The 17004-nt window shown below is 54.8% G+C and overlaps 1 protein-coding gene across 19 annotated transcripts in view; it reads left to right on the top strand.

The window, feature by feature from the left end:
* Positions 1-1823: 1823 nt before the first annotated feature.
* Positions 1824-17004, top strand: part of DAGLA (diacylglycerol lipase alpha) — a 78562-nt gene continuing 63381 nt past the window's right edge. For 8 of the 19 annotated variants that reach the window (XR_012675818.1, XM_075163489.1, XM_075163506.1 and 5 more), the window contains exons 1-4: positions 10160-11079; positions 11212-11300; positions 11696-12012; positions 12987-13183. The gene's annotated coding sequence lies outside the window, so the exon portion shown is untranslated. Of the gene's footprint in view, positions 1940-10157; positions 11080-11211; positions 11301-11645; positions 12013-12986; positions 13184-14396; positions 14566-17004 lie in introns of those variants that run through there. The other 11 variants (XM_075163498.1, XM_075163507.1, XM_075163511.1 and 8 more) reach the window with 9 other exon arrangements.

Consider the following 17004-nt stretch of genomic DNA (forward strand, 5'->3'; position numbering starts at 1 on the left):
CAGAGCCACCAGCCCCCTGAAAGAGCCCAGCGCAGGGTTAGGGTTTCTGCCGGCTTCCAGGAAGGCATTAAGTTAATGCATGAAATACGATTTCAGGCCACGGTCCCTGGCTGGGTACGAGAGTGGGGAGCGAGGCAGGAGCGCGGCGAGTGGAAAATCACTTCTGCTGCGAGCAGCAATTTCTTTTTTTTCCCCTTGCTGGCAAAGGTATTTAAAATAAGAGGGGGAGAGGAGGAACAGGAACAACCAGGACCCTTAGGGCAGCGTGCAATTGAATTTCCAGAGCACTGTGCCCCTTTCCCTGCACCATGGGGATGCCCGGATGGGCTGTGCCAAATGCATTGTGTCCCTGTCCCAGCAGGTTGTTGTTCCGCCACGGTGAATGTCCCTAAAGTGCATATTCCCAGCACCAGCTGCAGAAATCCCTCTCTGCTGGTCCCCCACAGAGGGAGCGGGGCCTGGCAGTGCCACAGGCACAGCTGGCAGCCAGGGGAGAGGAGTAGAGTGAGGCTGGGGTGGTTTCGGGTGCTGGGACCCCGTGGTGGGGTTACACCTCTGCTCATCACTCTTTCCAGCTGATACAGGTGGGATGTGCTGCTGGTGGGATCGCACCCGGCTCTGCTCCCCGGCTCATATGGGCAGGAATGGCCGGTTCCCGCATGGGCAGAGCCGCCACCCCACGCCGTACCCTCCAGTTACAGATACGCAAGGAAAAATCAATACCTGGCTGCAAAAAAAAGGCAGCTGTGAGTCGCTTTTTATAGCAAGCTGTCCCATTTGCATCCTTCCTCAGCCCTGACCCAGGGAGACCGACCTCTGGCTAAATTAGCTGCGTCGTCCCGAGGGAAAGAGGCTTTAAAAAGCAGCAGCCAAAGACAAGGAGGTGAGGCTGGCCGTGCTGGAATATTCCACCACAGCCACCCCTTCCTTTGCTCCTTGCTGCCCCAAGCCCATGTTCCTCACAGGGAGGGCAGGTTGGTCCCCGATGGCCTTGTCCCCCTCCCAGAGCAGGGCTGGGCAGTGGGACGGGGTAGCTGCCGGCAGCCCCAAGCCCCTCTTTCCCCTGGGATCATTTCCCAGAAGGGAGAAGGGATGTGGGCAGGAGCAGAGCCTGGCTACCCCTTCCCCGGGGCTGCTGTGGGTTCAGGGAGGGCTACCAAGCAGGGAGGACCACAAGGAGCAGGAGCAGAACCCGGGGAACGGGGAGAGGGAGGGAGGACCCTGCAGGTACAGCCCCGGGATGGAGAGGGGCTGGCCCTTTCCCCTGCCCCGCAAAAATCCCACCCGTGCCCCCTGGGTTACAGAGGCACTGAGGCAGGGGAGCGGAGCACGCTGGCATATCTAGGTCACCGATGGGAGCGGCTAAACGAGCTCCCTCACTAGCTGCCTCTGTCTCCGCATTGCACCTACGCGGGGCTGGGGCGTGCAAATCAGCCTCTGCCCTGACAAGGAGGGGATTTGGAAACCCCTGAGTGGGAGGGAAAGACAGATGGGCCCATTATCCCAATGAGATTGGAGCAAGCTGAAAGGTGGGGAGCTAATGCCGGGTTGTCAGGGATGGATGGACAGACGGGGGGCAGAGGGAAGGCTCGCGTGTGTGCAGGCTGAGCACGGGCTCCAGCACCCTCAAATCGCCCTCGGCTTAGGGCATCCCTGCCCCTGGTAGAAAGTTTTTCCTGCTCGCAGCAATGCACTGGAGGCAGGGCTGAGCCCCAGCTGCCTTCAGCAATTAGCCCGGGTGCTGTGCATCAGCCTCCCAGCTGGAGCAGATGAGGATGAGTGCTGGGGTGGGGCTGCCCAGATAAAAGAGCAGTCAGGGCAGGCAGGACCTCTTTGGGAAGAAGGCAGTCTGGCCTCTGGCTCTTTGCTGTGTCTGCAGGGATGGCTGCAACCTGGGGCTCTGCAGCTCCTGGAGCTGCTGCTGGTGTGTCAGAGGAAGGTGAGTTACCTCCCGAAGCCTGTCCAGAGCACGTGGCTTGGTGGATGGACCAGGGTTTTTCCTCCACCTTCCTCCCAAATAACTTTTTCCCCTTTAGTGCTGCCTGGCTGTGACTTGCTCTGCTGGGCACACCAGCCCGAGGTGTGAGCACAGCCCTGTGCCCTTTCTGGTTGAGCTGCTCATAATCTGGCTGTTGGGGGTTAAACCCTGCTGTGTGGTTTTTCTTGCTCTCATTTGATGCTGCTTTTTGTGGTTGAACCCCAAATTGTGGCCCTGGGCTGACTTGAGCCCTGCTGTAATGTCACCATAATGCACAAGTTGTGTCCCTCCCATCAGAAGGGTGCTTCGAGGACTCTGGGTGCTTGTGGCTGTGAGGACACACTGCTGGTGCCTCTGGCTAGGAGAAGCAGCTGGCTGGCAGAGCCAGCGATGCTCCCCGTACCGGGAGAGTACGGCAGGGAGACGGCAAGGAGGTGTGCTGGGATTGCTGGATGATATGATCTGGAGGGCAACCGGCAGCAAGAGCACTGCTGAGGACGAGTCAGTGTCACCGATAACCAGGCTGGTGACCAGGCAAAAAATGTTTCAAGGAGAGACTCAGCTAAAGCTCTGCTTTGCACGCAGGGCTGCGTTGGTGGTGTGATCCCCAGGAGCTGCCTGCCCCAGCCCAGTCCTCCCCAGCTGCGTGACTGCTCCAGGACGCAGACCCCGGGGGCCCGTGTCTGAAGTGTGTTCACACCCCAGCGTCACGGTGGGGCTGTCCCAGCAGCGGTGACAGCAGGAGCCCTCCCAGCTCCACCCGATGTCACCTCGTGCCTATGCTGGGCCCCAGGCTGGTGGCATTAAGACTCCGCTGAAAGGACCTCGGGAAGCGCTAGCGTCGGCTGTGCTGGAGGCCGGCGGTGCCTGCGCTGTGCTCCACGCCTTGTGAATGGCTGTAGTACCCGCGTACTCGGGTGACCGGTCAGCAACAGCAGGCAGCAACTGTGTGGTGCTGGGTGTGTAATTGGTGTCACCGCGAGCAGCAGCTGAGGCCGGTGCTTTTAGGATGAGTAATTACATCAGCCTAATTTTGAAAATCAGGCTCTTCATGTCTTGCCAAGCTCATTTGCAGGACAGCCCTGTCACAGTTGGAGCTGCTGTGCCAGTATCCAGGCAGCTGGCAGCCGTCATGCCCGCACGTCCCTGGCCCCGCGCCTGCCAGAGGTGGACAGAGCACAACTGCCTGTCCCTCTGCCCCGAAAGAGGGGGTTTCGCTGCCCGCCGCAGTGCCTGCGCAGGCGGGGAAGGGGAAGGTGTGCATTAGCACCCAGGCAGCTGCTAGGGCTGAGCCTGAGGCAGAAGGGAGAGAGGACACTGAAGGGGGGGCTCTGGGGCGCATGGGCAGAGGAAAGCAAAAGGCTTGGGACAGCGTCGGGTTTTTTAAGCCTCTGCATTTACTTTTGTTCATGTCCTTGGTATCTTGGTGGTTGTAGGCTGAGGAGAGAGGATTCAGAAAAAATACTTGAGTCTTTCTATGCTTGAGTGAGCTCCAGACGTGCCTGAATGCCCAGCCACCTACGTATGGGCTCTCCCAGGCTCTTCTGAAATACTGACTTGCTTCTAAGGCAGCTTTCTGCCAGTGAGAGGTGCTGTGTTAGTGTCCCAGGGTGCGGGTGGTTCTGACTGTCAGGCGGAGGTCAAGCACAGCTGTGGCCTCCAGTGACGGTGTGTCCCACGAGCTAGCAGGCTGCTTCGGTCACTCTGAACTTCGTGTCCTGCTTGGAAGTGGCCAGTGCCTGGGTGGTGTAAATCAGTCTGGCCCCACTGCAGCCAGCGTGCCTCACGCAAGTCACACTGATTAGGTGGTGATGGGACACGGTTGTCTACCTGGGGCTGGTTCCCCCGGCTCCAGGGCTGGAGGAGAGCTGTAATCCCCCTGGCCTGGTTGCAGATGCTCCTCTCCAAGCTCTACCACCCAACACCCGGGCACTCCCGCTTGCTGCTGCATGCCTAAACTTGAATTTGAGCTGCTCTCACCCAGGTACAAAAGGGGCTGGCAAGGAGGGGGGCTGTGTGTGCCCCTGGCAAATCCCCCATTGCCCTGATGTATGGGGACAAGATGTGCTGATGACTTCTCCCCGACAGGACCACCAGGAGAGGCCAAGCTGCAGAGCGGCCAGCCTGGGGACAGCCTGTGGCATGTGAGCAGTGCTGGTATATGTTCCTGGCTCGTCTAAGCATCTGTTTGTTTGTGTGGGTTTATCTCAACAGCAGCCGTGGCAGTTTGGCACGCAATATGGTAGCTGCTGCTATGTGCAGCTTCTTTGAACGTAGCTCCAAGATGTAGCTGCCTACACAGCCAGCTGAACGGTCTGGGCGAGCTGGCACTTGTACCTACCCTCATCGTCTACCCTCCCCACTACTGGCCCTGGTAATCCATGGTGGCCCAAAGCTATCTCACAGAAAAGCCAGAGAGCGATGGTGGCGTGTCCTGCCCTGCCAGTGGTGCGTCCTCCCTCTGCTGAGCATCAGCTGCCTTGGAGTATCCGAGGGTGTTTTCCACAGTGCTGGCTGCTGTTGCTCCTGGCACAGGCACGCCTGCCTGCCTCCTGGCGCAGCCGCAGGTCTGTGTGGCAGGGACGCGGAGGTGGTCCATGGCTGGAGCTGTGCGGTGCCGAGGCGGCCAGAGCAAATTCTTAAAGTCTTCCTCCTCTGCTTGGCAGCAGGAGCGGAGCAATCCTGTGAAGCGGCTGATCTTGTCCCTGCTGCTCGGGACTCGCCCCAGGGCTGTGTGTGTGTGTGCAGACGTGGGCTCGCGGGAACAAGTGCCTGGCAAGGGTCCCATGTGGGCACTTGCTTACTGAACTGTTGAGATCTACAGCTCCTCGTGGACCTTCTGGGGTGACTTCAAGTCCAAGAGGCGCCTATGACAGTAGTTTGGATGGCAGGGTCACGCTTGCTGCCCCCAGAGCCCTCCCTTGCTTCACAAGTCCCTCTGTTTTACAGCCCGGGGCTGCGGTGGGCACGAGAGCTGCTGGGGAGGTGGTGATGGGAGGCAGCCTGGTCCAGCCGGAGGGGAGCAGAGGTTCCCCAAACCCACAGCTCTGCCTGTTAGACCTCACACCCCTCAAATCCCAGCAAGAGCCGCTCTGTTCGGCATCACACAGTGGTGCGTGTCTCAGTTTGTGAGCTCTGCCGCCTTTGCTGCCAAGGTTTTTTTTTTCTTTTCAGCTCTTTCCTTCAGAGACTTGTTTATGGCCGTCAGGGTTTGACAGACTCTTGGCACCCCTCCCACCCCCAGCAAATGACATGGCAGCAGAAACTCCCGCCTTCTCCCCGCTTCCCCTTGCCCTGCCACTGCGGTTTGAGACCTGTTGGGAGGGCTGTCTTTGCAGGGAAATCAAGTTGGGGACTTTTAGAGCCAGAAAAGACCTGGCACAGGGATGACAGCAGCAGAAGCCAAAAGGCTCAGATGGTTTTAAATGTCAGGGAGAGGTGTAAATGTATCTCAGAGACAGCATGGCCAGGAGCTATGGTATTTTACAGACAGCCTGATCCCCGAGCCAGCATCCCCATGGCTTTCCCCTCTCTTGGAGCTGTGACTTTGCCCGCTCGCTGTCCCGGGGCCTGCTGTTGCACGGCAGTGCTGTGACTTGCCCCTGGCATGCCCAGCCTGGGAGCGTGGGGACGGTGCTGGTGTCCGCAGCCTCTGGCGAAGAGGAGCGGGATGAAGCTGGCAGGGGGGAGAGCTCTTGATGAGCTGAAGTGCAAGTGCATCTTGTCTCCTGCCGCTTGTGTGACCTTTTTCATTCTGAGATGATCTACCCTGACACTCGGAGGCGGAGGGAAAGGAGCGAGTGGTCATCTTCTCACTTTCGCTGCTGTGTATTTGCCTGCTCTCCTCTGCCACCCCCCAAAAAAGAGTTTTAAGTCTCCAAGAGTCAGCAAGTTCTCTGTGCCAGCCATCTGTCCCATTTCCCTTAGCAACCATTCGTCCTTTTCTCCTTCATTAAGTATCTGAAGCAGATCCTGACTGTCAGACCCTCTCTCGTTTCCCTTTTTGCCTGTGTTTGGCTCCCTGGATCATCCCTCTTGCCTGTCACTGCTGCACAGACTCCTTACCTAGGACCAGGATGCCCTCCCGTGCAGGGGACACGTCCGCATTTTGACAGGCTCTGCGTTTGCTCACGTTCTGGGCGGGCTCTGGTTTCTGCGCCTGCCTGCTGGCTATTTCCTTCCAGCCTGATCTTTTCCAGTTCCTTCTCCTTCGCCCTCACCCTGATCCATCTGCTGCCTCCTCAGCCTGCGTTGTGTTTTTGGGGCTGCGCAGGGAGCAGGGATTGGCACTATTTATGTCTGCAGCACATCTGGGCTCTGACCCGCTGGGCTGCCTGTTGCAGGGTAAAGATGAAATAGTAATTCTTGGGGAAAAGGCTTTGGAGATTTGGATCTGGAGCTGTAGCATGTGTTAATTTGATGGCTGCAGTTTTGGCTGATGATGTGGGTACTGAACTAGTGACTTCCAGAACAAAATAGCTTAAATTACAGCAGCTGAGGGGAACGGGCACAGCTGGGGCTCAGGGTGGTCCCAGCACCCCATCTCTCAACACTTGCACACCCATCATCTCTGCTCTGGGCACGGCCAACACAGCTGAGCGTTGCATTTCCAGCATTGCCTGTTTGGACTCACCCTTCCTTGTGTTGCCTCTGCTCCCTGGCACGAGCCTGCAGAGGCATCCAGCACCCCTGGAGATGCAGCACGTCTGCTTAACAGCCCTGCTGCTTCACCCTTGCTGCTTACAGCTTGTTATCTCTTTCTGCTGTTTCCCTGGGCTGCAGTTTGACCCAAAGGAGTGCCAGGAAGGATCAGCCTGGGTTTCGCTGCTCTTCTCCCACCAGAAATGGGTTCTGGGAGGTGAGGGCAGCTCCTAGAGGCCACCTGGATGCAAGACCTCAGCTGGGCTGTTTTGTGATTTTGGGGCAAGGATAATGGTGCTGGTGCACCACAAAACAAAAAAACTGCCATGCATCTCTCACTGTGGCACAGCAGGGCTCTGCCAGGGAGGTCCTGGAGGAGAATCCACTGGGAGGTAGGCTGCCTTCTGCAAAACCAAGACCACCCTGGAGGCTCAAGGCACAGTGGTGACATCTCAGTTGCTGCTGTAAGTACTGAACAACCTGTATTTGAGGGAGGATGCGATGCTCTGCTGCGTTTCATGGGCTTGTACAAAAGGGAGCTGCTGTCTGCAGGGGAAAACTGGGAACTTCTTCGTAGGATAATTGTTCCAGGATATTGGTCTTCATAGCAACCTCTGCTTTGCTCCTAGGCCCTTCTCCCATCTGCCTGATGGGCTGTGAGCCCAACACCTCTGTGCACTGCTTTGTGGAGGAGCTGTGCTCTAATACTATAAGGAGGATTAGGATCTCAATGGGAAGCACGGTCTCCAGGCGAGAGCAGAGACTCCCCCTCTGGCAGTTCAGAGCTGGGCTAAAGCCAAGTGGGTTAGGAAGGTCTTTGAGGTCCTGGAGAACTGAGGGATGGCTCTGCAACCTGGTGTGAGGAGTGGGAAAGGAGCCAGGAGCAGAGCCAGAGAGGAATCCTTAATGTGAAACCTTCTGGTTCAGTACAACTGCCTCAGCCCTGCTCAGAATCACCTCCAGAAGCGAGCGCAGGTTCCCGAGCGAGCAGAGAAGGGAGTGCATTTGGCCTAATGAAATTATCCAAGTGCCCTGGCTCCAGCTGCTGCTTTTTAATTGCATCTGACTGATGGCCAGAGACATGGCAGACGGGGAGGGGTGGCACCCTCTGTGCAATGCCCACATCTGACAGTGGTATTCATGGCCCCTCTTGCTTCCTAGAGAGCCTGGGAGGCTGCAGGTGCTGCTTGGTGAGGAAGAGGCAGCCTGGGTGCTCTCTCATGACTGCTTCTCTCCAGACTGACAGGCACAACACAGCTGAACCATAAACTTTCCTGTCCTGCTGCCGTGATTCCTGTCACAGGAGGTTAGCAAGCTACTGACAATCGGGAAGCAGATCATTCTTGGTCAGCCCGTGGGGTAAATTCTGATGGGTTGATGTCTCGGCCAGCGTTCCTCTGCAGGAAAGCTGTGTTAATGCCACCTGACAGAGTCCTGCGGAGCTCTGGGAAAAGGCCAGCTCTCCTGCTTGTGGGGGTGAATGCATCCCACATCCCTAAAGCTCCTGTTAAAAATCCTGATTCATTTCTGGGCTAGAGCTCTCCTTCCAAAAGAGGTTTCAGCAAAAAGGATGGAGCCAAGGGCATTTGAAAGGTGGGTGGTGTGGAGAAAGAAGAGAGCATGTAGGAATTTGAGGGGGGTTTGGGTCAAGCAGATAAAGACAATGACGTGTTATTGCTCCTGAATTAGGCAGTGCTGTGACGAAGCCGGGGCCTCTGCTGGGCTGCCAGCACTGCCAACAACATCGTGAGTCAGGTCCCCAGAATGGGGAGCTTGTGGGTTTGCATTTTTCTCCCCTCTGAGCCTTTAGGGTTCATTTCTATCCTTTTTTCTGCAAAACCATGAGGCTTTACAATCCAAGGCAAAAAAGCAAATTTCAGCACAGGGCAACGCACGGCTTGCTGAGAACGAGGGGTTTGTCCAAGAGGGAGCATGCAACGGCGCTGGACGATGATGGCAAATGTACCGACAGCCCAGAGCACTGCTTTAACCACTCACCCGCTTGCCTCTGATGGAGAGGCCACCTGCAGCTGCTGGGCAGAAAAAGGCCCCAAGCTTTGCTAAGCAGCCTCAGCAGCAGTGAGAGAACTCCAGTGAAATGTTATTTAATGTTCCTCTTCACTGGAGATGGCTATTTACCAGTGAGAAATTTCTGGGCTGAAGAGTCACAGCTTGGGTAATGCTGGATAATGTCCTTGGGAGGGGGAAGCGCTGGCGGGATTTATAGCAAGTCTTTGAGGCTTGGCTTCCATAGTTAGATCTGGCACAAATTTAGAAAAGCAGCTGGAGGATGAGTTTGTGCTTGGAATCATTAGCAGCAAGGGCTGTGCTGAATTACCAAATGCAACCTGGGGGAGAAATCGTTTCTAGGCTTTCTGTCAAGGCCAGTAAAATAAATGTGTGCACACGTATGTATTTACTATATGCCAAAAGTGAACCCACAGCATTATAAAGGCACGTAGTGACCTGGCTCCCTGCGTGGGAGATGGCTTGCAGAAGGGAGGGATCCTGCAAAGCAGTGCCTGAGAAAGCAGCTTTGTGGCTGGAAAGGTGGTCTCACCTGCCGAGGCAGAGCTTGGAAACCTCACGGCTGGGCAAAAGGGGCAGCTCACCAGTGTGCTGTCTGTGCTGGTGTGAAAGGAAAGAGCTTTGCCCAAGGGAAGGGGCTGCCACGCTGGCCGGGAATGTGCCAGCAGCGCTCTGCTCTGCTTGCCTGCAGTGGGAACTGGGTGCTGCCCCACACCTCGGTGATGGTCTGTCTCTTCAGGTGCATGGCAGAGGTTTGCCAGCCCGTGAGTAAGGAGTCCCTGCCCTGCCTTTGGGTGGCATTTCAGCTCCCAGCTCCCCAGTGTGTCAGTCTAGGAGCCTGACTTCGTGCTTCTCTCCAGAGCACCCGTCCCCAGGTTAGACTGGCTGAGGCTGGAGAGGTCTCACCTCTGCAATGAGCCTTAGCTTCCCGAAGGAATGAACTTGTTTCAGGGGTTCAGGCACACAAGGGGGGCCAGGAGCAAATCCAGCTGCTTGGGCTGCTCCGTGTTAGACCAGCCTCTCACCTTTCGAAAGGCACGAATGAGGCGCAAAGCACCCAGCATTGAGTGGGAGTTCGTGTTTGTCCCCAACTGGAACCAAAGACCTCTCCTGGGGTGCCCTGACAGCAGGACCTGCGGAGTATTTGAATCGGTAGTATCACTGCTCTGCCCTGTGCAGCTCCCTGGGCCTTCACATGGGTGCTACTGCTGGCTAGCCTCGCTGTAAATGTGCTTGTAAAATGCTAATGGGTATCTATTAAACAGGAGGGGAGTCTGGGTGCAGAGTCCTGAACATGGTGTGGGGAGATGGGAGCGGAGGAGTGACGGTGCTTGGCACAGCAGCGCGGTACCCCTCCAAGACATGTCCTGGTGCCTCGAGGAAGCGCAGAAGGCCCTGACCCAGCTTGGCGGAGATTTTTGCAAACATGCTGAGCACAGGAGAAGCACCTTCATTAGGATAGTGATTTTTAGTTAAGACTTGAGTAATGCTGTTTATCTGCAGTGCTGCAGCAGCTGGTCCTGCTGTGGGTGCATTAGCACCCGCTAGTCCCTGCCTTGAGCGCTTTATGGTGCCAGTGCAGGGGACAGGAGAGTGAGGAGGGAGCAGGCAGAGGGCTTTGTGTTTTGGGATTACAGCTGCTTCTGTGGGCACGAAGGCAGAGCAGGTTTCTGGGGAGATCTGATGGTGGATAATGAAGGACCTGGGTAGCTGGTGTGTGGGGAGCGTCTCCTAAGCCAAGCAGGATCAGCCTGAAGCGCTGGTTTAGAAACACTTTGGTAGTAGGCGATGGAGGCTGATGGCTCTGGCTAATTGCAGGCGGGAGTCACGCTGGGTAGTGAAGGCGAGCTGCCAGGCAGGCTGGGGAGGCACAGCTACCATGGGCGCTGAAAGCAAACACAGGTACTTTATGCTTGATGCGATGGAAATGGGGGACAGGGATCCCTCTGGCTTTGGTTTTAAAAAGTACTTCCCAAATTCTGGTTGTATCTGGCATTGGCATCATCTGAAGGAAACTCAGTGTGGTGTTTCTCTGATCTGGAGATACTTTTCTGTGCAAATATGGTTGACTGGCTTTCCCGAGAGAGTGAGAGATGGTGGGTGAGGTACTGGGGTGTTCGCCTCTGAAGGGAATATTGGGGTAATGTTATTGTTCATCTTTTGGTGACGGCCTGTCCGCAGTGACTCTCCCTTTGAGAATTACAGAAACATCTTGCCAAGACACTTGTTGCAGTCACCCCTTTGAATTCAGCCATGTGAAATAGCGACCATCATCCGGAGGGTCCTCTGCAGGGGCCGGAGGCTGGTTTTTCTCTGCACGCTGCTCAGGCATCCCGTACCCTCCGCTGCGGAGAAACTGTCACAAGCAACAAAGAGATGGCTTTATGTCCCGATACATGCGGTGGAAGAAGCTGTGGGATGATCTTTTGGTGGTGAGAGTTTGTGCTTATGCAAAAAGGGATCTGAAGGCAGTTTTAGCCTGCAAGGAAATGGAGATGAACCTGGCACGATGCCCGCAGCTGCTGCAGGGGTGGTGGGGTTCACCCTGGTTCGGTGTTTTGCAGGGCTTGAACAGGAGACAGAAGGCAGCTGGGTAGCCGGGACGTTTGAACCACTGTGTCAAGGAGACCGCTGTGCTCTCAGAAGATCCCACGTAGGCTTGTTTAATATTCTTTCCTGTGATTTTATTGTAATCCTCACGGAGCAGTTCAGGGAAACTGGCAGGGCTGGGATTGAGGAGGAGAGGGGCTCGTTACCACAGGAATAATGAACTGTCTGGCCCTGACTGGGAGGCAAGCAGGAGCAGGATTTAAGAGCAGTGCAATTGGATGTGCTGTGCTTGGGGGTGGTGGTAACTAAAACAAACTGAATAATAATAATAATAAAAAGCTTCCCATGTACTCAGCTATTTTTGGTAGCTGATGGCTCCTGGGTTTGTACACGTCAGAGCCTTGTTACTTTTCCAAATTTCCTGGAGAGGGGTTTGTTTTGCTTTTAGGTTTAGGAGAATGTGATCCTTAACCCCAGAATCCCACTGGCTTTCTGCAGGACGCCAAGATCAGCAGATCTGGATGGGTTCTTCGTTGATCGCATCCTTCCTGTGTGCTGCTGGCATGTTACAGAGATCTCCGGAGCTCCACCAAGGCTGCCTACAGCAGTCTGGACTTTTCACTTGTCCTGGAGAGCTGATATCAGTGATTCCAAGGCCATGGTGACAGACCAGCTCTGTGCCATACCTCTGTGTGTGGTTGAGGTATGACACACTCCAGCTTAAAGAACAACACAGAGAATGCCCCCTGCCTTCGTGTTCCTGGGTTATTCTTCAGCCAAGCTTCGCTGTGCAAACAGTGCAGAATAGTCCAAGGGTGAGTAGGGACGGTGAGGGCCAGCAATTTATTAAGCCAATGTTGCTGCTGAAGGTTTTATTGTGAAACCGATGGTGGTGTGTCAGTGGAGGTGATGTCCTGATGGAGAGGCAATAAAGCAGGCTGTGTAAGTGCACCCTAAGAGGCATGTATCTGAGCTATCTGCTGTGATAACCCAGCTGATATATGTATCTTTGCTGTAACTCTGCTCTCCCACATCCCTCCTAAGATGTAGGACTTGTCACTGATGCATGTACTTCTCCGTGCCATTGCCCTGGGCACTCAAAACCAAACTCTCATTTTCCCTGGGTTGGGAAACTCATAAGTTAATGTTCTTGCTACAGAGGATGTAGGTGGGGACCGGGTTCAGCAGGGCTGAAATGGTTCTCTGGGGCTTAACGAACATCCCATCTCTCTTGCGATTCACTCTCATTAATGTCTTAATCAAGCAGCTTTTTTTCTGGCAAGTAGTTATTACCCTGAGTGCTCTGCCACCCGCCCTCGCATGCAGTGATAGAGGGCAATGCCCTTCGCGTGAGGGCAGAGACGGGGGATTTCTGAGGGGTGTTAAGTCCTTCCCTTAACACACGAGGGAGTGTTAAGGAAACAGACTTACACAAAACAAAGTCCAAATTTGTTTGTAAATTGTGTCACTGCCATATAGGAGTCTGGAAAGAGAGAACCGCCGATAGCTGTGATGTACGCTGTTGCTGGAGCTGTGCTATAAATACAGTCTGGCCCTGCTAACCAGCAGTTCTTTTGTGGAGCTGAGTTAGATACGGACAGCTGGGGCTGCTCGCTCTATGAGACTCATTGCCTGTGATGACTTGTGTACGTTAATTGGCAGGATCTGGGCTGGTAGGTACTCTATACCACCAGTTGAATTGAAAGTCTTGAGCAGCTACTGATTGTATTTTCATTAATAAAATAGTCACTTATAGTTTTCCTGAGATTCTTGCTTCTGCCTGCTCTAGGTTTCAGTGCTCCCAGGAGTGTCTGCCCACCGCATTGGCACTGCTCCGCTGAGAACGGTTCGTGCTGAAGGAAGCCCTTGGAAGTGCCACATGCAGGATAAAATGATTTGTCGAAATACTATATTTGGCACCAGCTTTTCATCTGAACCAGAGCCACTTTACACCTGGCTGGCAAGATAAAGGGACTTAAAATGAGCGTGAGTGTGATTTTATGCCCGAGCAGTATACAAAGACCTCAGCATAACTGAATACCAGTGCTTCAAAGCTTTTGTCGAATGTTTTTCTACCACCTATAGTACTGTCAGGCTATTTTATTTTCAAGGGACAGTGATATCACTGAGCAGACCATTTGAAGGCTGTTCTACTTGCTTTAAGGAGGAATGGACAGACAGGTATATGCTGCTATTCCCTGCTGGATGAGCTTAGCTGTTTTCTGGGACATGTATTCCTACCCACAGGAGCCTTTTTTTTTGCTACTTTTCTAGTCTTCTGCAATAAGAGCATCTAAATTATGTCCTTGGCTGACACTTCGGTACTTGCTACGTTGAGGTAACTGCTGTGTCCGACGCGGGCCGCTGCTGTCCTTCCCACCCAAATGCCATAACCGGGGAAGGCCGTTATGGCCAGTCCATCCTTATGAGGATTTTGTCGGTAAGCGTTTGGATGAGCAGGAGGCAAAGGCACTCGGATTGCCCGAGAGTGCCGGCCGCCTGGGCTGCACAGAGCTGTGAGCTGTTACAGACAGCAAAACCCGATTTCCATTTCAGTCACGTTATATTTGAAACCTTTTGATTAAAAGGCGATTAAATTTCAAGCCCAGCGATAGTAAACCGTGGCTATCCGTGCTGGGGATTGAGACAGGTGGGCCAAGCGTGCGTGCTGCAGCAGAGCGGGGTCCTGGCCCGGGGAGGGTCCATGAGGGAGGCTTCCATGTTGTGCTGGGGGGCTTTTCTCGGGGAAGGGACGTTGGGAGAGCCAGGTATGCCCTGCTCCCCTCTGAAAGGCAGTGCCGGGGCTGTCCTGAGAGCAGTGGATGGTGTTGCTGGGGGAATAAAGCCGCTTCCATGCCCGGGGTGGGATTAGGGGGGGCTCCGGCAGCCACAGGCTGCAGAGCCGGGATGCACCCCTGGCTGGGGGCTGGCAGTGGGAGGGAACGGGCTCCCTCAGGGGGGCTGTGTGGCCCTGGCCCCAAGCAGGGGAGGCGGACGATGGTCGTGAGGGGGCCCTGGCCGGGCTCGGGTGCGCCCGAGGTGGGGGCGAGGGCGGCGGGGCCGCTCCCCTCAGCCCGCGGCGGGAAGGCCCTGCCCGCCCGCGCCGCCGCCTCAGGCCCGCCAGGGGGCGCCGTCGCCTCCCGTACTTACGCGCTCTGCCCCCCCCCCCCCGCCCCAGCCGTCGCCATGGTGACCGCTGGGTGCGTAGCGGCCCTTACGAAGCTGACGCAGTGGGCGGCCCGGCACGGGCGGGGGCGGCCCCTGCACGGGCGGAGGCGGTGTTAGAGAATCGGGGGGCCGCGAGGCCCCCGGGATGGAGGTGGCGGCGGCGGCCCTGGGCCTGCGTCGCTGGCGGCGGCGGCAGAGAGGTGAGGGGAGGCGGGAGGGCGGCGGCGACCCCCGCGCCCTGGGCCGGCGGGGGCGGCCCCGGCAGGGGGGGGCTGGCAGCGACCCCCGCACCGGCGGGGCCTTCCCTGCGGCGGGAGGGCAGGTCCCCGCGGGCCGTGAGGGGAGGAGGCCGCTGCGGCAGGTGCGGGGTCCCGGCGGGCCGCGGGGGAGCTGAGGGACGAAGCGGGCGTTGGTGCGGGCTGTGGGTGCTCCCGGCGCTGTCCTCCGCCCCGGCGGTGCTTTGTTCTGTCCCGCCCTGCTCGGGAGGCGGCTGGCAGGTGCGGGCCGGGTTGGCGGAGCTGTGCCCGGAGGGAGCGTTTTCCTCCCCTGCTGCGGGGAGACGCCGGGCCGGCTGAGCCGGGCCGCCGCGGGTGGCTGTCTCCTGCAGGAGCCGCGTCCTTCCCATCCAGCTGGAGGGCCCCCTTGCAACGTGGCCTGCACCCTATAGAAAGAGGCGATCCTTTCCCTCAGACAGGTGCGAGGCAGCGCATCAGGCTGATGGCAGGGTCAGAATCGGGACCCAAGACCCCAGTACATGCTGTTCTTGGCTGTCAACACTAGCCCGGTGTGGGAGATTGGATAGGTGTTGCTGTCTGGTTGTACAGGGAGAAGCTGCTGGTGTGTAGAGGGTGGGTGTGACACATGGATTCTTTCTCTCAGCCTTTATTACTTCTCCACAGGGACCGATATTTGAAACAGTTAGCTGGCACTAAAAGTAATTCAGCGACATGGAGTTGCCACAGCAGGTGATGAGCCCTGACCGTAGAAATCCCCAGTTAGGGTCACAGAGACCTGCATGCTTATAAAAGTAAAGGATATATCACTCTGAGATCTTACAGCTGGGACTTTGCCAGATTGCTCAGCCAGAATTCATGCTGTGCCCATTCTGGGAATTGGTACCCGCCAGCGTGTTTGGGACAGGCTTCAGTTGTCACTTGGAATATAGGAATGGTGATTGGGTCCGCAGGTCCTGATGCGCGGGATGGTACTTACAGCCAGCTCCAGGTGGGAAACAGCATAGTGATTGCCAAAAATAGTATATACAGCTTCTGGAGTGTTTGTAAGTGTTGCGTGCTGAAAGTGGCAAATCTCTGTTTGATGGATTAGCCGGTGTGTTAAAGGAAATGGTTCTGTGGGAAAGTAACCTCTGCCAAGGTGGGAAGGAGATTACTCGTCTGCCAGGATAAAACCTTGTGTTACCTGGTGATGAGTTGCTACATCCCGCTGACTCTCATTTGCTGGTTGAACAGGGAGAAGTGTCTGAGCTTGTGTGGTCAGGCTGAGTGTTTTTAAAATAGTCGTGATTGGGAGATAATGAAATTGTAGGAAGTGGCTTTTGTAAAGACAGTCTTTAATCTGTCAGTTTTATGACATTGGCTTCAGTGAAATGTGTTTCTAGTGGGGAAGTGTCTACACTGTTAAGGGGGTCAGCTTGTGATTGGGGAGGAAGGAATATCTATTGGGCACCGGTGGAAAGCTTTCAAAATAGAAAACATTATCTGGGTGAAGTTATTTGTTGTCCTAGGTGTTAGCTTTCTGTGTCATAAAAGTTACATCGGGTTCTTAAAGCTGCTGATTAGATTACTGCTCAGCCCAGTGCATGTGTGTCAGTTGGTAGTGGACAGGCAGGCCAGTAACGGCTAATGAGGACAAGAAACTTGAACAGCACCTGCTATGTGGTAAATAATGCATATAGCCTGGAACTTCTGTAACCAAAATTCTTCAGAAAGGACTAGGATAAATGTTCCCCTTTAATCCATATTTAAATAAAAGAACAGATTTGGGAGTTACCATCTCTGCTGTTTTACAAAAATTTTACTCCCTTTATAACATGCTATAGAGTCAAAATTGCATACTTGAACTACATATGTTTGCTGGCACCAATCTTTATAGTGCTGACGTGTAAAAACAGATTTGATCGGAATTCCATTTTAATTTAAGGCACTTTTGATTGCTATAGGCAAAATCAAATCAGAAGTCCCAGAAACAGGGATTGCTGTAAGTCCCTGACAGCTTAATCATTGCTGGGAAATGGGCAATGAGAAAGGCAAACCTCAGTGTGCTGTGTCCACCCGTTCCTCTTCTAGAGTCCTCGGAAAGAACAGTTGTGCAACAATATGGTCTGAATGGTTAAAATTGAGAAACGTACTGCTCCAGGAATAAAAGTGAGAAGGATGAAAATACTCCAATGATAAAGTTATGTTTAAAAAAATTAGAGAAGAGAAACAGGGTAAACCAAAATACCTGTCAGTCTGTTTCATAAAAAAAAAATGAATGTAGATATCACACTGTTAAAAGTGTTGAGAAGACTTGTCTTCAGCAGATACTCTGTGCATGTGCATTGTACTAAATTTTGGCAGAGTTTTACTTTTCATGAAACACTGAAAATTCCTATGAACAAATAGTTACAGCAAAAAAAA

Source organism: Calonectris borealis, chromosome 14 (genome assembly GCF_964195595.1).
Source record: "Calonectris borealis chromosome 14, bCalBor7.hap1.2, whole genome shotgun sequence".
In the NCBI taxonomy this organism is placed as follows: Eukaryota; Metazoa; Chordata; class Aves; order Procellariiformes; family Procellariidae; genus Calonectris; species Calonectris borealis.